The sequence below is a fragment of the Penaeus monodon genome, chromosome 35 (assembly GCF_015228065.2).
Source record: "Penaeus monodon isolate SGIC_2016 chromosome 35, NSTDA_Pmon_1, whole genome shotgun sequence".
Taxonomy (NCBI): Eukaryota; Metazoa; Arthropoda; class Malacostraca; order Decapoda; family Penaeidae; genus Penaeus; species Penaeus monodon.
Genome location: NC_051420.1, coordinates 876116 through 898603, shown reverse-complemented (window position 1 = coordinate 898603; position 22488 = coordinate 876116). Strand labels below are relative to the sequence as shown.

Sequence of the window (22488 nt, the reverse complement as noted above, 5' to 3'; positions counted from 1 at the left end):
CAGCAAAAAATTATATGTCAAATGTCAGCATTTCCAATAAAACGCTGAGTCCAGGTCTCTTCGACTATAATTTTGGGGGAACTATTGGATTCTATAAAAACTTAAGACCACCTTATGCTGATGAAGTTTTATACTACGGTAATGTATAAAGTAAATTCCAGTGGTGACAGCGCTTTCGCTCTATAAAGATAGTTTAGCCTTTGCTTTCGGATTTTTTTTTTAAAGCCTCGCAGCTCTGTTGCATCCATTGTCTGAAATATATATATATATATATATATATATACTATAATATATATATATATTACTATAGTAACTAATAAATACTATAGCGTTCTTTTCCGCCGGTTACGGCTACGCGAAGGAATTGGAATATGCGGTAAACATTTTCGAGTTGCCAGATGCATTTGTCTCAGTTATTTTCATGCAAATTCATATTTATACTAGGTATCTGTATCCAGTAAACCCACTATAAGATATAAAAAAAACATCGTTGAATATTCCAAAATACTGCATCCCCAGTCGGAAAAAATAAACAATACGGTAAAACAACTAGCCGTCAAGTGCGGCCATTCGCATTACGTTACAGCAGTGGGTGGGTTGGCAAGGCGTTCCTTGCGACACCATAATTGAAAAGCTAGCATAGTTTGCGGTAATAAAAGTCAGGCGTCCCAGTAGAAAATACTCAGAATTGATAGAGGACTTATTATTGATTTACCAAGCTAAGATTGAAGTGAGGCTCAAGTTTATCGTTCGTATGTCTAAGCTTAATAAACTGGACACATTTCAATGTCATGCACAGGCAACAATAAATCATTAGTGTTTTTATTGTCATTTCTGCTTAGCCTTGGCATATTAGCCGTCCAAAAGGTTCTATGACGAAGGGATATGGGGAAAGTATCTCAAACAGATTAATGTTTTGTTGTTACTGAAATGTGTTTGTAGTGGTTAGAAGTATATTACGAAAATGTTCATTAAGTTCTACAAATCACGTATTAATTGAATATGATGGCATAGAATCGTGAATTCCTTTTAATGTAATTGATATCAGATTAATAGGACATTTTCAAAATATCTAAAAGAGTGTGACAATTCGAAAACTTGTATTTATTATTATTTCCTAATGTAATATCAGTTATCCAGTGATTGATAATTTAATATATTTCTAAAATGAAACTCAGGGTCGAAACGTTTCGCATCAGGTAGGAACACTGGCCACCGTTGCGTCGCGAGTGAGCGGCCGGAGATGTCTTCAAGGAATTAGCAAACCACTTTTTCTAGGTCCTCGGAAAAATAAAGGCTCATATTAGCCACCTAATCTTGTTTTCAATTCTGGGTCACAAAGATTTGTAATAATATTTCCTCTGGTCACACACAGAAGGAGCACAGTTTGATGGTGAAGTTATTCCAGGAATAAACCACGCTAGTTGGATTCACAGAATCGTACATAGATCAAAAGGTTTAAATGGGTTCAATGAAAGACAGCTTATCTGAATGTGCCATCATGAATGGAAAAAAAAAAATGGGATGATTGCCACTTCTTTCATTGTGACTTGGCATGCACAGTTAAATATGAACATCACGGACTGCTACCAAAATTCCAAATTGCCAACGAAACCAAGACTTGTCAAGTAAGGACATAAGATCTTACAGAGGAAATAATAAAATGGGTGAAACTTTCAGTCCATTTTTAGTACGATCAGTGGTAAAGAGTTGGTAGCTCACGATAAGTCATACAACAATTATAATAAACCAAGTACACTGAAACTTCCAAAGAATCAATAGAAATGACGAACCGAATTATCGAAGCACAGCAAACGCTTCAACAGACAGACTAAAGCAATGTGTATCTTACGACTTCAACAACACATACATATGATAAATCAGGCAGTGGAATCTCAGGATGATGAGGAACGAAATGACGGAAACTAAGAACATGGAATTACAACTGAAATACAAACATTACCTTAACAAATTCTGTGAACAGGAACTAATTCAGGTAGTCTGTAGCCTTTGCTAAGGATATAATGATTTTCGTAAGCAGCGCTCGTTGTAGTCTAGTATAGCTTTAGTTAGTGCTATGTTCACGTCCGTTTTCTTTTATAATTTGGAACAAGCTGTAATGAAAAACAGGTGTGTGATCAGCTGGGTCCCCCCATGGGGTTCCTTGATGTGTAACGCTACAGGGAGATCTTGTAAAGTTCAAATTCATATTTTCCTATATTATATGCAATGAATGAATGAATGCGTTATGATTAGGAAAAAACTGTGAAGTATATCCTTCATGTTGTTACCAGAAATTAAAATAAAAACAGTATCTGTGGTAATGTTGGTTTATTAGAATTGTGTTAGGGTTTAGAACAAAGAAAAAATCTCAGTCGGCATGTTCTAACGCTACTGTGATTTTGAAGGGGATGTTCTCAATAAAGGCGTCATCCGTAACTACCTTATATTTGGATGGTCATGTGAAATATAGTGGACCAATTATGTATAATTGCTTGTTAAGAATCTGCTTATGGTATTTTTTTTAGCTAAGAAAATATGATGTTTGGTTACGATTAAGACATATGTAAATTGCATGAACTCACGTAAACGTATATGCGAATCTAGTTGTTGATTATATTTATTATTTTTACTATATAACAATTGGTTTAAATAAGTTGAAACAATGAGGTTGATCTTTCATCCCAACGCCTTCTTTTTAAAGGAAATGAAATTACTAAATAGAAACTTATGGACTGATGTATACCCAATTACATAAAAGTTACTAGCCACTACCAGTTTATACTTAATTTTGTAATAAAAATCATATGTATTCAATTTAAGTCCCCCCCCCCCCAAAATGTGACACACTTAAACTAATGAAATTAAAATCTTGCTGAGGGGAGCTTCTTATTTCATCTTCATAGGGTTTTAGACTATATAGCAGTCTATACTCAAAGGTCAGGATAAAGTGATATGGTTGAAAAACACCTGAAGGCCAAAAGTATTCTCAAAGGTTTATGGCATATATACGGAATACCGTAGGCACCCCTTTTCTCTTATTAAATTGGTAGTGATTATTTTACATTATTGTTCAGTTTTTTTTATTTATATAGTATATATCCCATTTAGAAATTAACAAAATGAATTATGAATAGTTTGATGCCATTATTATTAGTACTGAGTTTAACAAATTAGAATAACTTTCGTTACTTTTCAGAATTTTTTCACGTTTTTCTTTCAGAAATAATCTATAGATTCCAATTAACTTTTTTTTTCGCTAAAGTAAAAATGGTATGATTAAAACACACCAAGGAAAAAAAAATCCAGTTTAATGTCGAAAGAAATGTATTTGTTAAAACAACAAACAGCAATAGCACTACACCCCACACACACACAAAAAAAAAATCCTGTTGCAAGAAGGTATTCCCCGACAGCTTCCCATCTATGAACTGATTTCTAAGAAAATAAAAAGCAGAGAGTGTGTGCGCAGCATGATTTTTCTTCTCCTGGTAGCCATGGGGCCATTACTTTACAAGACAACCGTGAAGCTCAATAACGGCCTCTGACACATTCCAATGATTTTAATAACCGAACTCCCGTGTTGCCATTTCAAAGGGAAAGGTCACGCCGTGTGACATCACCCTTATGGGCGGTGGTATCTCCCGCCTACCTTCGTTCACCAAAGGAACGTTAAATCCACAACGAGTTTATTCTCCTGCCAGTCATCCGTGGCCGTCCCATTGCACACACGTAAGATAGAGAGAGACAAAATATAAGATATATATATATATATATATATATATATATATATATATATATATATAGAGGAGGAGGAGAGAGACGCAGGACGATGAGAGAGAGGAGAGAGAGGAATAAAGAAAGTCTTGTATTCTAGGAAAGGATAAGACAAGCAAAAAAACAAAAAAAGAAAAAGACAAAAAAGACTGATGAGAGCAGAGAGATAAGGCCAGAAACGGATGTTTTTACCAACAGTTCCATTAATGCAAGGTATTCTATCTCTCAGAAGTGATAAAGTCCATCCAGAATAATAACGATAACGAAAAAAAAGTAGAAGTGCCTGAGTTTCCCCAAGTTGGGGCTCCCCCCGCGCAAACACCTCCCAACTGAGCGTGTATATAGTACAGGGTGGGAAACGAGCGAGAGGAGGGCAGGCAAGGTACTCCTGCTGCCGTTGTTCGTCGCGCCGGCAAGTCCGTCACTTGCCCCTGAACGTCGTGCGGCATATGCCGTAGACTCCGTTGTCTCTCCACTGGCAGCAGATATTAGAGGTAATTCAGTCTTTGGGGTTAAAGGCGCTGAACTGTTATAGTGCACGAATACATACCCATGAGTATTTGCCTATTTGCGGTCACGCGCGTCACATACACGGCATCCCAGGTCTTACATTTTTAGGCGGACATTCAGTCTTAATTTTGGTTAACTGAGACAGCGGATGAGGAAGGAGGAGGACAAACTTACTACAGCAAATATATTGCCAAGAACAGGCTATAGTCCAATCAATTTTTGATTGATAATTTTGGAATTAATGGGGAACGTAATTTTGGGAATAGCTGGCTATATTAACAAAACATTACTTCCTATAAATATATATATATATATATATATATATCATATATATAATATATATATATATATATGTATATATAATATATATATAATATATATATACCTATATATATATATATATATATATATATATAAGCTAATATATACATAATATACTAATTAATATATATATATATATAGATATTATAGAATACATAAATATATAGATGTATAAGATATTATATATATATATATATAAATACATACACACACCACACACACACAAACACACACACAAACACACACACACACACACACACCAACACACACACACACACACACACACACACACACACACACACACACACATATACGATATATATATATATATAATATATATAAGATATAATATATATATATAAATCTCTATATATCTATTTCTATATATATATATATATATATATATATATATATACAGATATTTAATGAAACACAGTACCATTAAGAATTAGTAATTGTCCGTTAGCGTTTCGAACTAGTCAGGATTCCTCATCAGGTGACACAACTAACCGAAATGGATCCATTCGGTTATGAGCCGTCTGGTGAGAAACTCAGATATCATTGTACACGTTCTTTTATCATTTTTTACTGTGTATGTGCTGTGTTCAGGCAATTTATAGGAAACTCCTCCCCCCCATTACACACACATCAAACGTGGTCCATATCCAGTGAAAATATCCGTAGAGGAACATGCGTCGGGTGGCCGTTCCTTTCGCCCCGACCTCTGGACCCGAACTGGCCGACCTGAGAGAGGCAACCGCGCCGCAACCGTTCATTTCCGATGCACGCACACACACACACACACACACACAAACAAAACACACAAACACACACACACACACACACCAAACAACCCCACACAAACAAAACAACACACACACACTAACACAAACGCACATTGAAACAACACTAACACAAAACCACATTGCTCACACAGAAACCACACACACACACACACAGTATTGGGTGGGTGTGGGTGTACACACACACACAATGTGTGGGTGTGGGTTGTACACACACACACACATCACACTACACAAACACACACACACACTCACACACAACACCAACACACACACACACAACACATATATATATATATATAGTATATATAGATATATATGATATATATATATGTAATTATATATTAGATATATATATATGACAGATAGATAGATCTATATAATAGATATAGATAAGAGGTATCATATATATATATAATAGATATATATATAATATATATATATATATATATATATCTATCTTACATACATACATATACATATATGATATATACTCTATACACCGCTATATACACATATAGGTGTTATATGATATATATATATAAATAATATATATATATATATCTATGTATCTATTTAGTTATTTATTTATGTATTTATTTTATTTATATATTATATCTAGATATGATTGCGTTATGTAAAGATGAAACAAATAAAGATGTCATGCACACACACACACAAACCACACATACCCACACATATATATGTGAGTGCGTCGTGTGTGTGTGTTCATGCATAATTACGTATATCTGTGTATGTAAAACACGAGCTCTTCGCCCCCTGCTATTTTCTATAAACATATTTGCCTCCACAGTACCTTCTTTTCCAAGCGGAAAGATTTTTTCGCTTGACAGAGCCGCGCCGTGAACCACAGCAGAATGGCGCTCTTGCACAAGTTCATGCTGGCGAGTGCGCTCAGCATGGCCTTAGGGGACAACAGTAACGAAAACAGATACACTTGGAGCCACAGCGACTGGGGGATGCCCCGCATGCCATCGCTCGCAGTCCGCGGGTCTTCAAACGCTGCATTTGCAGCCTCCCTTGACAACTGTCAGGCAAACGAAAAATGATCAGCTGTTCCATTGCGCAAGTGCGTATGTTGTTGTGTCTAACCATTGAGATTTTTTTACCTCACTGTGTGCTTTGTCTTCAGTTTTCAAGAGGGTTTTCCCCTTCTTAGGTGTGGGTATTAATGAGATCTGGAAATATGGGTTTTTGATGAAATGTTTTGCATTAGTCCATGTAGTTATACCGTGATAAAAGATTTTGTAAATATTCATAACCGATTTTTTTGCGCTGAACCCAATATATAGCGATAACAGTATTTAACACAGGCGAAAATTATTGTAAACTATAGGGGTCTTATTTAATTCCTTTGCATTTTAAACCCAACTTACTCCCCTACGCAATACAATGAACAAAAACTTGAGATAAAATGTGCGCCTCGACATAACATTTATGCCTTTTAACATTACACTCCTGCGCCCTCTTAAATCTCAACCAAAATGTTCATGTGTGCGTGTGCCATGTGCGGTGTACACAAGCGTCTAAAGAACTATAAAACCTTGCGTTGTACAGTTGTTGTATTTGTGGTCCACATTCAAACATATGTACATTATTCTACATATCTGGCACACACGCACACGCATGCAACCACGCACGCACGCACCGCACGCCACGCACGCATCGCGCGCACGCACGCACGCGCGCACGCACGACGCACGCACGCACGCACGCACGCAACGCACGCACACACACACACACACCACACACAACACACACACACACACACACACACACACATACCACACCACAATACACCCACACACACAACCACACACACACACACCACACCACACACACACACACACCACACACACACACACCACCACACCACACACACACACACACGCAAACACACACACACACACACACACACAAACACACACACACACACACACACACAATACACACATACACTATACACGCACACACACACTATGTATGTAGTATCTATTTAAATATATACATATGATACAGGATTAATATCTTTCATACATAGAATAACAATCAAATGCACCACGACTTCTGCCCCGGTTAACCCCCTCCGCCCCCGCCAGCACTGACTACACTGCTCGTATTGGAACCCCCTCAACCCCTCTGCCCCAGCCAGGACCTGCGGGACACCAGGTCCGAGGTGCGGCGGAGCGACTGTCGGACGCGGAGAGAGGGCGGCGGCGGCGGGCCGAGGCACTGCCGCGAATGCAGCCGCCGGCGACTCGAGTCGGGCGTCCGGCGCGTGTTCCCCTTCCGCAGTTTCGCCCGACGCCCCCCCCCCCACGGACTGCGGACTGTCTACTGCGACCAGAGAGGACCGACGGCGGCGGCTGGAACGGTGTTCAGAGGCGGCTAAGCTCCCTGTGAGGGCAGGACTTCTACCGCACTGGGTCGAGTACGAGCTGGCTTCGGCCACATGGGACGGCGGCCGAATTCTGGCTGGGCCTCGACCTTCGTGCACCGCCTGACCTCGGACCGACAGTGCAGGAGATGAGAATCGACCTCACGGCGACGAGCGACAACGCCAAATGGGCCAAGTACGGGGTCTTCCACCTGGGGGCGCCTCCGCACAAGTATCGGCTCAAAAATTCGGGCAGGTTAAAAAAATATATGGACCGCAGTATACAGGTGCAGCGTCCTTGAACACAAGTGGTTAAGTTCATCGCCATCGATGTCGTTCAATAAGGATTAATACTAAATTTAATTCTCAAGTTGTATCACATATCTGCATGCGGGCATGCTGCGCATTCACAATTATTAAATTTGTTATCGTGGAACAAAGGAAGAAAGAGAAAAAAAAAAGCATTTTAAATGTCTTTAAATCTCAAAACCGCAAGACACATGCTCTGACAAGTTCTCAAAAGACCTTTTATTTATTCCGTATATGAAAAACCAAACATTAAACCACCAGGTACAACGGCACAGCTGGCGATGGCTCGGGGGTGCAGGGCACGACGGCCACCCGAGTACCAAGCACGAAACGACAACGGAAGGCGACGGTGCGAAACTGTGCGGACACAGGTGAGTTGAGGCGAGGAACTACTCCTTAAAGTACGCAGTTTGCCACATGAAGTCAAGAAAATTAGCTGTTAACCCCTACAATAGGTTAGCTAGAAAATATGTATATGGAAGATCATGAAGACGAGGCGAGGATATCGTGGAAGGAGGTTTGAGGAAGGAAGGGGGTCACGAATAACCCTCTAGAGGAAGTTGCAGTAGCGAAGGGAAAACACTCTTATGTAAACCTCAATCCTCGAAGGAATACATGAGACATGATAAAACTGCCAGTCCTTAGACTGCAAATTTGCCAACAGGGTCGCTGCTCTTACAAAAAGTGTTGTCTGCAAAAAGGGTTTGTTTCTCTTGAAATCTGGCAATTATCAAATTGCGAAATATAGCCCTGCCCTCCTGTTCACACATGTCAGTCTTTGTCATGTATGATATATAATGTTTTTTTGGACAATCGGTAAAGAAATAAATGAAAAGACAACGAATTCTTATTAGTATTCATTGTAAATCACGGCAAGTAAGCAGAGCTTAGCTCGGAAGATTATAAACTAGCAGTATTTGAGACAGAGTGGATGCTACCTGTTTTATAAATACCTCTGGCTTGAGGTAAAGCTTTTAAGGATTTATATAGAATATCATATCAGTACTTGGAACTCTACTGTCTATATAAAACCTTGCTTCCTTGTTTCCAGCTATCGGATTCCTCATATACTACCTGATATGACGAAGGATTTTTTTATCGTATAAACTGGACGTACAAAATAGAAGAGGCAGAGTTATTTTATTCTAGGGTATATGAAATTCACAGATATTGTTTAAAAAAACAGGAATACACTACCATGGAAAATAATTACACAACTATAACTGGACCAAAGGTTACTACACCTCTTCCTATCTTCAAGAGGATGTACTCTCCACCTCTTATCACAAAGTTGCAGAAATACTATAAAAACTGTATCCTTCTTGCAGGTCTCGGCGGTGCTTGGTGGTATGGACAAATGCCACATATCCAACTGAATGGTTCCCTTATGAGCGGAACCACGAGAGCTATGCGGATGGCCGAGTGGCAACCTGGAGAGGATATCATTACTCGCTGAAACACAACAATGATGATAAAGGCCGGCATCTGAAGATTATGCTGTCACTGACACACACACACACACACACACACCACACACACACACCCACACACACACACACACACACAAACACACACAACACACACACACCCACACTCACTCCACTCATTCACTCACTCACACACATTCTGTTGATATTAAACTATGTCACAAAATATTTTATCAGTTTCAGAAATGTAGGTGCGCGGTTTGGGTATTCTAAATCTAAATGCATACACGACGTACAAAATGTATTTCTTTACGAAATTTTGTTATGAAATTTTAAATTCTGTAAGTTCTGAAAATAAACATCAATATACCAGTATATTGATTTCCTTACACAATATCTTAATGTATACTAGTTCATTGATCCAGCCTTCTGTATGAGAAACGCTGTAGTTTTGGTCGTTCAGGCCCGCTTTACTTCCGTACCAAGATACATGGGTAGATGACGATATTGCTGTTGTAAGTCCTATGTAATCGGTGAAAACCATATATCTGTCTCCTGGATGAATACTTGGAGGATTCTGATGGAAGAATGTGAAACAAACTGTCAGTACCCCATTCTCTTCGTCCAGGGTATGATGTAAGTCTGCAGTGGACCCTGAGCGAAACAAGACTACACATCAGTGCACCAGTTAGCCAGCACTCATACCTGGTACACGTTTTCGTTGGACAAGAAACGGCAAAACTCTATGTTTGCTTACATTCACTGTGTACTGTATCATGAAAATCACTCTGATACAAGATTTGAAACAAAGCATTGATTTAGTAAACTGAACTATACTTACATGATTGTGTTTTTTCTCACAAACAAAATATTTAGATAATTCTATTGCGGAGAGTCATTGTACTGAGGTGATGTGTCTTACAAACATCAGTATTTCTCATAACTTATAGAAATGTCATGCTGGAATGGTCATTGTCTGGAAGAGAGGCAAGTTGTGAAAAAGAGCATTGTTCTTCTGGCAAGGACGATTACCCTCTCTTGCAAAGCCACGATCACTGGGCAAACCAAAGTGAGGGTCAACATTGTGTTTGTTACAAAATGTCTAGACGCGTCAAAACTACTCTTTTATTCAGGTTATGTGATTTTAACATTTTAATCTCTTGGTTGTAAAAGCTCCATTAGAATCTGACACACTATCCGAGATGGCAGGTTGTACGGTGAAAAATTACGGACAAGTCAGATCTCTGTTGGATGTATATCTGCAGTACATACATACGTTACTCGCTGAAAACTACAACAATGATGATAAGGCCGTCATTCTGAGGCTTCTGCCTGCGCTGACACACGCCCACAACGCACACTCACTCACTCACACCACATTCTGTTGTTCTTAAACTGTTAAAAAAAAAAAAACAAAAAAAAAAAAAAAAAAAAAAAAAAAAAAAAAAAAAAAAAAAAAAAAAAAAAAAAAATATATATATATATATATAATATATATATAATAATATAATAATATTATATCTATATAATATTAAACATACATACATACAACATATGGAAAATGCAGAGGACCTACTGCGTGAAAGGTTACTATATTTCTGGATGCTCGAATCAAATGGAGTCTGCCACGTGGACGTGCATCTTGGTTTGTAACTGGCCCTAGTATAACTGCCACAGTGGAAAGAGACCCATTTTTATCACGGACTCAGTCCTGAAAGCGATAAAGTAAGTAAACTCAAGAACTGCCAAACATTTTTTTGATGCAAGTGTTATAAAGGAAGGAGGCGATTCAACGCATTGTACTAGCCTCCGGGTTAGGACAGTGGTAACGTGCCGGCCTCTCATCCGAGGGGTCGGCGGTTCAAGTCCCACCCAGGCGCCAGAAGTTGCAACTGTCGCCGGGAGGTTACTTCTGTAGGGGACTAACTCGTGAAATCAGCACAGCTGATACAAGTTGTTACAGTAGGCGTAACTGGACACAGACCAGGGCTCCATTCACAGGCATAGCCCGGTCCGAGGCTCAGTTTCGCATATCTGCCCGCACATCCTTTGTCGGCGTGCGTAGGCATACGCTTAAGCCAGAAACGCACCGCCGGGCTAACTGGAGCCGGAAATCGTCACACTCTGGTAAGAAATCTGGGGGCTGAGGAGAGCCAGAGATAAACCAGACGTAGAGCTTCTTTCGCCCGTGAATGCCAAAGGTTTATCAAAAAATATGGTTATAAATATGTGTATATATATTGTAGAACAAGGTATGAATGAGAATGAATATTCTTCACAATACAGATGCTTATTGAACGGTTTCGATTGCTCTCGTCAGAAAAATGAACATACATACATATATATACATTATATTATATATATATCTATATTATATATATATATAATATTATATATATATATATATATATATATATATTAGATGTGTGTGTGGTGTGTGGGTGTGTGTGTGATGTGTGTGTGTGTGGTGTGTGTGACGTATATACGTTGTGTGTGGTGTGTGTGTGTGTGGTTCTATATGTATACATTTATATTTTATGTCTATATACCGCAGATATGGTTATATTCATAATATATATATAATAGATATATTAGATATATATATATATATATATAGATGTAGATCTATATATATCTATATATGTGTGGTGTGTGTGTGTGTGTGTGTGTGTGTGTGTGGTGTGGTGTGTGTATATATATATCTATATATATAGATCTATATATATATATATTATATATATAGAGATATATAGTAGATATATATTACACACACACACACACACACACACCACACCTATATATATTATATAGATATATATATATATATATATATATATATATATTACACATATATACATACACATATATATATATATACATATACATATATATCTATAATATACATACATATATATTATATATATATATATATATATATATATATATCTAGTAATATATGTATATATATATATATTAGATATCTTAACTATATATATATATATAGATGAGATATATATATATCTATATAAATGTAAATTTATATGTACATATATATACACATCATTATATATACAAACAGATTGTTTGTGGTGTTCAACACGCCCATTTAATACACTGCAAATCTAGGCTTCTCTGAAATTTCACTATTGACGTGTTGTTGGCAGCAACCCTGCCCAAAGCATCTCCCGTATGATTTTTCCATTTGTCTATCGACATCGGTTTCGGACGGTTTCACTCATGTCTATCGACCATCGGTTTCGGACGTCACTCCAGTCTATCGACATCGGTTTCGGGGACCGTCACATCATTTAGATATTTTTGAATATGTCACTTTTTATTAATTGATATTAATTACATTTGAAAGGATACAGGAGATACGCTTTCATATTCAATTATACGTACACCAAGAAGTAAAACTGAAATATGTAGAATATACATATAAATTTCCGAATATTTCCTTTGACATTAAACACATTCTGAATCTGTATTTGAGGTACTTTCCGTATATCAGTTTCGTCAGGAAACACTTTAGGAGGCTGGACTATGTCAGGTCTCAAGCATAAATGATATAAAAAAAAAACGATCTAGTTAAAATGCTCACATGTTTTCCCTATTGCCAAATACTGAGAGAATTCCTAGGATCACGTTATAGTAATAGATGTAGAATATTCTTATATAATATCAATGACGTATCCCATAATAAATGGAAATTGAAAAAAAATGCCATATGTAACATTATATATAATATATTATATACTATATATAACTATATACTATATATTATTATATATATATATATATATATATATACACACAAAACAAACATATTAATATAGTATATATACATATATATATATATATATATTTATATATTATATATATATATATATATATAACGCATATATGTGTATATTATATGATTTAATATAAAAGGTATGAAATTTCTGACGAAATAACATGTATTTCTGACGAAGGACACAATCAAAACCGGTTGGAAATAAATCCTCTCTGTATTGTGAAGATATTCATTCTCATTCATACCTTTTATACAACTGTCAATATGAATAACGGTTCATGCATTTTATATATAATATATATATATAATATATATATATATATATATATATATATATATATATATATGTATGTATATATATATATATATTTATATATATTATATATATATATTATATATATATATATATATATATATATATAGATATAGATATATATATATATATATATATGAATAATATATTATATATATATATATGATATATTAGATATATATATATATCATATATATATAGTATATATATATATCATATATATATATATACTATATATATATATATATATATGTATATTATATGCACACGGAGATGCAAAATACATTTAGTTAGCACCTAGGTGCAATAAAATCCTCATTAACATCCTCATGTTGCTGAATAATGCATCATACAGTGCAGCAACAAGTTTGAGCTTCCCATTCCCTTCAGTTTCAAAGCAGGCAGGAGAGGCCGCTCCGCACGCTCATCAGCTGTTGTTTGTTATTGTTTGAGATTTTGCAAAGATCTAGCTTCGCCCGGGCCCTTCACATCGATGGCAAAGGCCTGTGTGTGTCAGCTATTTATGCGTACTCATTCTATTCATCTGACACTCTATGCTTCCTATGGTGGCGGGGGATTGCCGGCAGGCGCTCATGCCCAACATGATGTAACTCTTACCAGCCAGGTTGGCTGTTTTGGGCGGACCGTTCAAAATTCTGTTCACAAATCAGTAGAGTACCGCGTGGCGTTCGGCTCGTCCACCCCCCCCCACAGTGCATACAACGCCTGTCTGCATAGTCAAATGTCTCTATGATCTGCATGCGCAAGGGTAACCTAGTGTGATTCTGTGAAGAAGACTTTGGTCCCTCTATTGATGCTTCAGAGTTCAGTGGCTCATAGCCTGTAGCGTCTGTAGTACCATCTGGCCGAGGGGGAGGATTCTTGTTTTCTCTCTGTGAAGCTGCAGGAGGAAGGAACGAGATATGGCATTACATTCTGCATTAAGGTTTTGGGCTTCGGTTTTATGATCATGGATTTTGGGGCACACCCCTGAGATGGTCTGTCAGCAAACTCATCCCTCTGATGACTTTGGGCTAGGGACCCAGTGATGATATTCTTTCCCATGCGCAAGAATCCTCTGTTCTATGGTAAGCACTTAGTGGTCAGAAGGTAGGAGTTGTCTTGGGTATGCTTTGCTGTAGACGCGTCACTGGCTGCCTGAGCCGTATGTATGACACGTGTTTTGGTCTTTACCTTAGGGATTTAGAGTTAGGTCCTCCCATGATTGCTAACTGCCGCCACTTGCAGCGAGGGAGCGTTCTGTCTATACCCTCATGGATTGTGGGGCATCCCTTGCTGACAAAGCCTGGTACTTGCCAGTGTGGTTTAAGGGGTCGGATGAATCCATCGTGAAGTGAAGTAAGGTTCTACTGCCCATAGGAGTAATGGTTGTAAATGACCCTCGAGCTTCTGCCTTTAGGACTAGGCATGGGGTACTGAATCTTCTCATTGACAAGTTATAGCAGGGAACTTGATTCAAGGTTTGTTGCCCACAGCGGGGGCTTCAATAAAGTCGGGGTGACTAGTTGTTCTATAAGCTGATAGCGTATCCAACACTTGGCTGTGTGAGGACAGCCAGGAGTTGTTTGCAAACAGCTCGTGGTCTTGTCCTAGGGCATCTGAGTAGTTTTTGTGTCATGTTTGTGTTATGTGGTACCTGGATAAAACCTTTGAAAAGAAACTGAGCTGCCACATTAGATCAAATTTGTGGTCCAGTGGAGAAGGTTTGCCTCCATGAGGAGGTTGATCCTTCGTTCACCTTGGGGTGCCTTTGCAGTAATTCGGGAGACAGAAGCATAGTCCAAAATGGGACGGATGGCATGTTAACATAATATGCTTATAGTTAATTTAGGTATTAGCCTCCTATGTGTTCCCCAGACAATTGCTTCCTGTACTTGGTAAAAACAAGTACAGGACCTCCTTTGTAGGGAGAGGGTCTGGTCAATCATTCCCCCCGGTATGGAAGACCTGGACCCATTCTAAGTCCATTCCCTGGTTCTCAAGGACTTGTGCCTTGAACATTTAGTTTCAGAGCCATAGCTTTGGATTCTGCTGCAGAGGATCTTTAGTCCTGGCCTACCAGCACCCTCAGGTTTTTTTTTTTTTTTTCCAGACAGCGCTGGGCTTTACTTAGGGCAAGTGTGCTCCAGTGGAGAGATGAAAATGTCGTCTGCATAGGAGAGGATCTGGAACCCCACTGGGAGACTTTATGTTGAGGCGGACTTTAGGGTGTTGAAAAGGGCTGGACTGAGGACCCCACCCTGAGGTGGTCCCTTTTCTAGTGCATTGCTGTGATAAGTGACCTTGGAATCTGACTTATCTCTGAAATAGTCACCTATCCAAGCAGGAGCTTTCCTCTGATTCCCTCTGGATCAGCGCTCAGGTCTAGGAACTGCCTACAACAGAAAGAAGTCTGATTTGCTTAAGAGCGTTGACTCTGCTAGATGTGCTATGCTCATGCCCCTTGTTGAACCCATGGAGGTGTTCATGTTGCGGGGGGCCCATTTTCACATTGGAGTCGGTAGTACCATTCCCTCGGCTGTCTTGCCCAGGACAAGCTGAGGAGAGAGATGGGGCAGTACTCCCTGGCTCCTTTGGTTCTAGGATGGGAAAACTATTCCCACTCTACCCCAGCATTTGGGGTAGAGTGAAAGTTTTCCAAGGACTGTTGAGATTCGGAATGCAAGCCCACCTGCCATTTCCTAGGTGGGAAATGATGGCGGGACAAGATTCCATAAACCTGGGGCTGTGCAAGAACTGTTTGTATGGTTTGTCTTGGTTCCCTCAGAACAGAAGATATACAAGCCTGAGTTATCGGGTCAGCTGCTATTCTCTCTGATATGAGCAAGGTCTGCCTGGTTGTAAGCGGTTGTGGTTTTTGCCCTCAGTCAGCTGGCAGACTGTAACTGCTTGTTATCGCAGAGAAAACTCTTGGTCAACGGATCACACCATTCAGCACCTTTCCTGTCTGACACTTGTGACAGTTTCCTTGGCATTCCTGACTGCTTCCATTCGGGAGGGGATAGGTTATCAGGGGTTCTTGCTTCGGAAAGTTTATCTACACATGTTCACTCTATGGTTTTACTTCCTTAATCTTGTCATAAAACGTATCAGCGTCTGGCAGAGTGTTAGGATTAGCGGTGAGGTTGCTTTCTCATTTAGGACACTGGCTTCTGACGTCGGGCTTCAAGCACTTCTATGTTTTCACTCTGTGGGGTTCACTGCTTCTAAGACAATGGCGCCAAGGCATTTGGAAAGCTTGCCAGGTTGGCCCGTCTGGTTTTCCATCTTGGATTGCTTGTGGCATTTGGGCGAGCCAAGTAACAGTGCAATAAGGGCACTTGTGACAGTTCATGTCCATTACACATCTGATTCTCTCCACTAGAAAAGCAGTGGCAAGGTGCGGCTAGGACCCCTCCTCGGACATGCATTGGCTCTGGCTATGAGAAGAGGGGAAATCTCTGTCACTTGTGACAGTCTCATCTCACACCATCTGATTCTCTCCACTAGACCGCAGTAAGGGCCAAGGTGAGGTCTAGACCCTCCTCGGACATGCAGGGCTCTTGGCTATTGAGAAGAGGATTTACTCTTGGGAAAGTCTCAAGCACATTGGTTATGTGATGGCCTAGCCCACATCCAGTGTGCCCGGCAGGGAGCCAGGATGGGGTGGTTGTGCATGAAGTCTTCCCCTTATGATCACTCGCGTAGTTGTGCTGCAGTAGGACAGATCTCGGCTGAGGTCTAAGCTTCACATCCTGGTTTACTTTACACATTGTACAGCTTGAGGTGGTCCCCCGGGCCAGGTGAATCTCAGAAGCAAGAGGTTCAACAGCTCTCTTACAGTGTGGTGCATCGGCATTGCAGAGCAGGGGATTGTTGCCTGACCAGGTTGATCAAGACTCTTTTACCAGCTGTGTTTGGCAGCCATGAAGACATGATACCCTTGATGAAGCAAACAGTCCCCTATGTTAAGTTCCTTGAGCATGACAATATTCAGTGTTCCATGTTAATGTTCCTGATCGCACATTGTGTGGAAGGGTGGCATTCTTTGTATCAAAGCGATAAATGTTCTACTGTGTATGCTAGAGTGTGTAGTGTGTCTTGGCAGTAGTTATATATGAGATGTTTTGTTATAGATTTGGAGTCTGCTATGTCGGAGTCTGGACAAACTCCATTGTGAAGTCCTCACTGGTTGGAGGGATCCATCCTGGTTTTGGGCTGTTTGTCGGCTAATCCATGGCGTCCACTGGGAAGGTGGAGAGCCTTGTAACTCCTGACTTTTGTGGGGGTTGGCTTTATCACTTTAGAGGATTTTGTGTCTTCTCTTTGCTGACTTTAACTGGTAAGGCGCTTTGTTCTGGCATGGCTGCACAGATTCAGCCTGTTTTGGCTCCTGCCTGTGAGGGCATGGCCATGGTTGGAGTGGGGAGGGGAGCTCGGTCATGGGGTGAGGGTGAGGCTCCTTTGGATATGTTCCGCTCTTCTCCCTTTCCAGGACGGCAACATGCTGTCGTCATTGCCGGACTGGGACTCCTTCTCCACCTCCTCACTCGACATTCCCAAAGCTGTTGCTACTGCAGTGACTACAGCAGTCAATAGGAGCAGTCAGATCTTCTTAGTCAAAGAGGAGATTAGCGTTTTTGGGGGAGGCTTTGCATGTTTAAACTGTATTCCTGTGGTTCTTTTAATGCACTATTGCGAGGGGTCAGAAACTCTTTACATGAGAGATATCCAGGTTGGCTGTAGAGGGAGTTTCCTTCTTTAGGTCGAAAGTCTTTTCTCTTTTGTTCTGTCGTAAGACATGGGTGCCTGGAGGGAGCAGGAACACAAGTATGTTGCTTTTTAGGCAACCTCTGGTCGCCAGAGGGCAAGCATGGCTGGCTCCTGGCAGAGCAAGCCAGGCTCCAGGCGTGATTTGCCTCTTAGGCCACAGCTGGGACATTGGCTCTTGTGTTCTTTGTTCTTCCCTGTGGCCTTGCTACAGACACCCACATTCAGGTTTGGCATTGCAGAAAGCCTTGGTGGTCACTGTATCTTTGGTAGTGCGCACCAAAGTGGCTCAGGTACATATGTGAAGGCCCTTGAAAGGTTAAGATGTCCAGTACCCAGATCGAGGGTAGTTACTGGGGATCCTTAGGGTTCTTCCCTTTTGACATTTGGAAGCCTCGGGATTGTGGTGTGATTGATCAGATTACCTACATCATACAAAAAAGTGAGAAGCCACGTAGCACCATATTGACTCGCCTATCGTCGGGATCAGTGCAAGAAGACACAATTTCCTCCCATCTTAAGCTTGGTTTCCTGGCAGGAAATCAGGGTAGCTTGGTCTTTGGGGCATAATAATTAGTCCTGGTCTTTGGTAATCCCGGTATTACCAACCAGATTTTTACTCTACATCTTCCAATGCTATCACAGTTGGTAGGAATTGTCGAAACCTCCAGGTTTAGAGAAACCTTGGGACCTGTGGGATAAGCCTAGGGAGGTTCAAGACTCTCCTCAGAGTGGTCTCCAGCCTGGGTCATTTCAAAACACCTTTCGGCTAGGAGTTCTGGGCTCCGGTCGTGGAGCAGCAGCTGTTTTGGCTTGTGCTCTGATTCGGTTAGGGAGGATGTCTGAGGGGTACTCAGAGGTCTTACTGATCTTGGGCGCTGCGGAGAGGGTCAAGCACAGAGAGGTCCATCTGCTGTACAATCTCATGGGCGACAGGTTTTAGGGAGATGTTAGTGCCCATTTTAGCGCAGGTATGACAGAGTCAAACCTGTGCTATCGGGGGATTTCTTTTGCCACTAGAAGCCATGTATGGCTTCCGAGTGACTGCCGTGGTCTAGGCCTGGCACGGTTCATCATCATTTGTCTCTATATTCTTGTGGGGGGTTGTAGAAGTATTTGCCATGAAATAAGCAGTTATTTCATCCTCTCATGCCCCACCAACCATGGAGTCCACAGGAAGCTGTGTATATTAGAAACTAATGTCTAACAGCCACGACGGTGATGTGAGAGAAATACGTAGCCAATGGCCATTTGTAGCGCCACTCACGGTAACAGTTTGGAGTGCCTATGAGCGACATGACTGCTTGACCCTCGCCTCCTGAAGAAGACCAGCTGATTGACCTGACCGGCCCACGACAGGCCACCTGACTTGCTGAATAGGACCAAAGAGGCGGCGTTGCTAGGTGCAGGATGTACTCATTCACGGCCATTAGACACAATTTCTATGACTTCCTGTCTCCACAGCTCAGGGTGCCTTGCATGGCAAACACATGTGTAGTGTGAACCCCTGGGAGACACAGAGGGATGCCACTTCCAACTGCAGGGATTAAGGCAGCATTATTGGAAACATTTGTTCATCTCTATCCAGTGAAAGAGCCACCCAAAGGCCTGAACACTCAGAGAGAGAGCTCAAGTCCTGCACTTCAAAGAGTAAGTTCCAATGCAGGACACGCGAGGTGCGCTCTTCAGCTAGGTGCAGAGTTTATATATGACTCCAGCCCCCATTAGATAAGGGGCGGACGACCGGTGCGTCATTGGAAAGTGTAGCAGGACAGAGTTTTACGCCGAAATGAAGTCTAATGTTGGGCTTACTTAAACACTTGCGGAAGTGTGCGTTAGCCTGGACCCGATGTATGTGATTTAAAGGTATCAGGAGAACTTCGTTTGAACAAACTCTAAAATTACAGTTGCTGGACGATGAAGAATACAAAACAAACTCTGGAACACGTACAAGGGGACAATCTAAAGACAAATTAAGAGGAATCCTCACTTACTACAACCAACAAGAAGAAATCCAGTCAAAGTCCAAACTATCACTCATCATAGAGAAAAACCCCAACCAAGAAAGACTCCTCGGGAAAGAAACGCCAAAATTCACCGTACGGATACGGGACCACGGCACATCACGTTTCAGGACCCACCCCACCAATACGTCAGACATATAAATACAAATCCTTACCTACCTGGGAGTTACTTTGCTGCCAGAGCCGAAGCTGAACGACTACGGTACTTTATTAAAGAGAATCAAGAGAGAGATGGATTACTCTATCTTATCAGATACGGTTATTGAACCGGGCTTTGTATTTTGGTCTTGGCCACACCATTTTTAGACGAATCATCAAGTACTTCCAACAATACCCGAAGAGAAGAAGACCCACCAAGGACGACCATGTCCATACATGTCCAGCACAAGAGAGAAAGAGGAGAAGAAAAGTCCAAAAGAAAAAACAGTGCCTGGCATACGACTACCTCAGGCCCTCGTCAAAACGAAAAGCAGCAAGGACAGTACAAGAATCTCAGTAATAAACTAGACGATTGAAGAATACAAAACTCTGGACACGTTAACAAGGGGACAATTAAAGACAAATTAAGAGGAATCCTCAATTACTACAACAAACAAGAAGAAATCGGATGCGAAAGTTCCATATAAAGTGGAGTTGTAATGCACTCGATGGTACACAAATGCAAGAACTAAAGGTATCAGAGGAACTTCGTTTGAAACTCTAACATTTACAGACACCCCTAATTTAGAAATATAAGGCATCTGCCCTTTCGCCACTCGGCCACCAAAACACCTTTTCATATTTAAACTATATATAAGGATAATACTGGACTAACATAATCAAACTTATCAACTAAGGAAGAAAACGACCGAACAGTTGGCTAAATGGATTCAAAATCCCAACTTGTAACAGTACAATCCACAGCTGAAAATATGAAGACCCCCTCCAAACAATTTGGCTTCTGGAAACAAATGCGAAACCGGAGATAGAAAAAGCTATACAATTCCATGGTGTTCTTTTATATATGAGTATACGGACTAAGTCAGTTTACTCCACTTAGAAAAAATATAGTTAAGTCTATTAGGCAGTCACTGTAATTACATTTGTATGCTTGCGTTTGTTTCCTCCCAGAGATGTTCTTGAATGACTTCTTCTGTTTCTTCACTGTCACTGGGTGACAGATGCAAATAATGACGGACTAGGTATTGACTCCATGGAGGTTATTGTAATCTTCATGCCAAAATTGTCCTTAGTCACTTGGAATAGACTCTGTCAACTCGTCAGTTAGAGACTGGGAGAACCGGTGAGTCCGTTCATCTCTTATAGGACCATGAGTCATTTAGGTTTTGTAACGGTTTCCGCGAAGGTATTGACTGCCATGGATGGTTATTCGTATCTCCATGTTCCAAAAATTGCCTTAGTCACTTGGAAATAGCCCTTCAATCGTCAGAGTTAGAGACGGGCGACCGCGTTGAGTCCGTCACTCTTATATAGGAACCTAATGACGTCAAGGTGTCACGGTTTCCTGCGAAACAACCATGACATACGATGTACCAGTAAATCTTAGCATGGATAAATTATAGTCTGCTGACAAAAACGATACAAATTAACACTCTAGGTTCTACAAGGAACGACAGGAACAGGCAAATCTCTGACCATGGGCTTCGCAGGAAACCGTTACAACCTATGAGTCGATAGGTCCTATATAGAGATGACGGGACTCACCGGTTCCAGTTCTCTAACTGACGAGTGAGAGGCTATTCCAAGGACTAAGGGACAATTTTTTTCGCAAAGACCGTTAACTTAATATGTGACGTCATCATGCCAGTTTAAATGATGGATACTCGCGCTTCGCGCTCTAAATGGACGGTGGACAAATTCCTGAGTTTAAGTGACGGGACTGACGTTGGAGTACGAGTCTTTTGGGTATGATTATATGACTGAGGTATTCGTCATTATGGATTATGTCTCACCTTTCCTGCGAAGCGCTCCGCCAGAAACAGTTAAAAACCTATGACGTCATAAGGTGCATATATAAGAGATGGACGGACTCACCGGTCT

At 40.5% G+C, this 22488-nt stretch overlaps 1 protein-coding gene and 1 pseudogene across 1 annotated transcript in view; both read left to right on the top strand.

Moving 5' to 3' along the window:
- Positions 1-4242: 4242 nt before the first annotated feature.
- LOC119594947 (ryncolin-1-like) overlaps positions 4243-22488 on the top strand; it is a 99837-nt gene continuing 81591 nt past the window's right edge. Inside the window, 1 exon segment of the mRNA XM_037944019.1 lies at positions 4243-4271. The gene's annotated coding sequence lies outside the window, so the exon portion shown is untranslated.
- LOC119594983 lies at positions 6332-9574 on the top strand (annotated as a pseudogene).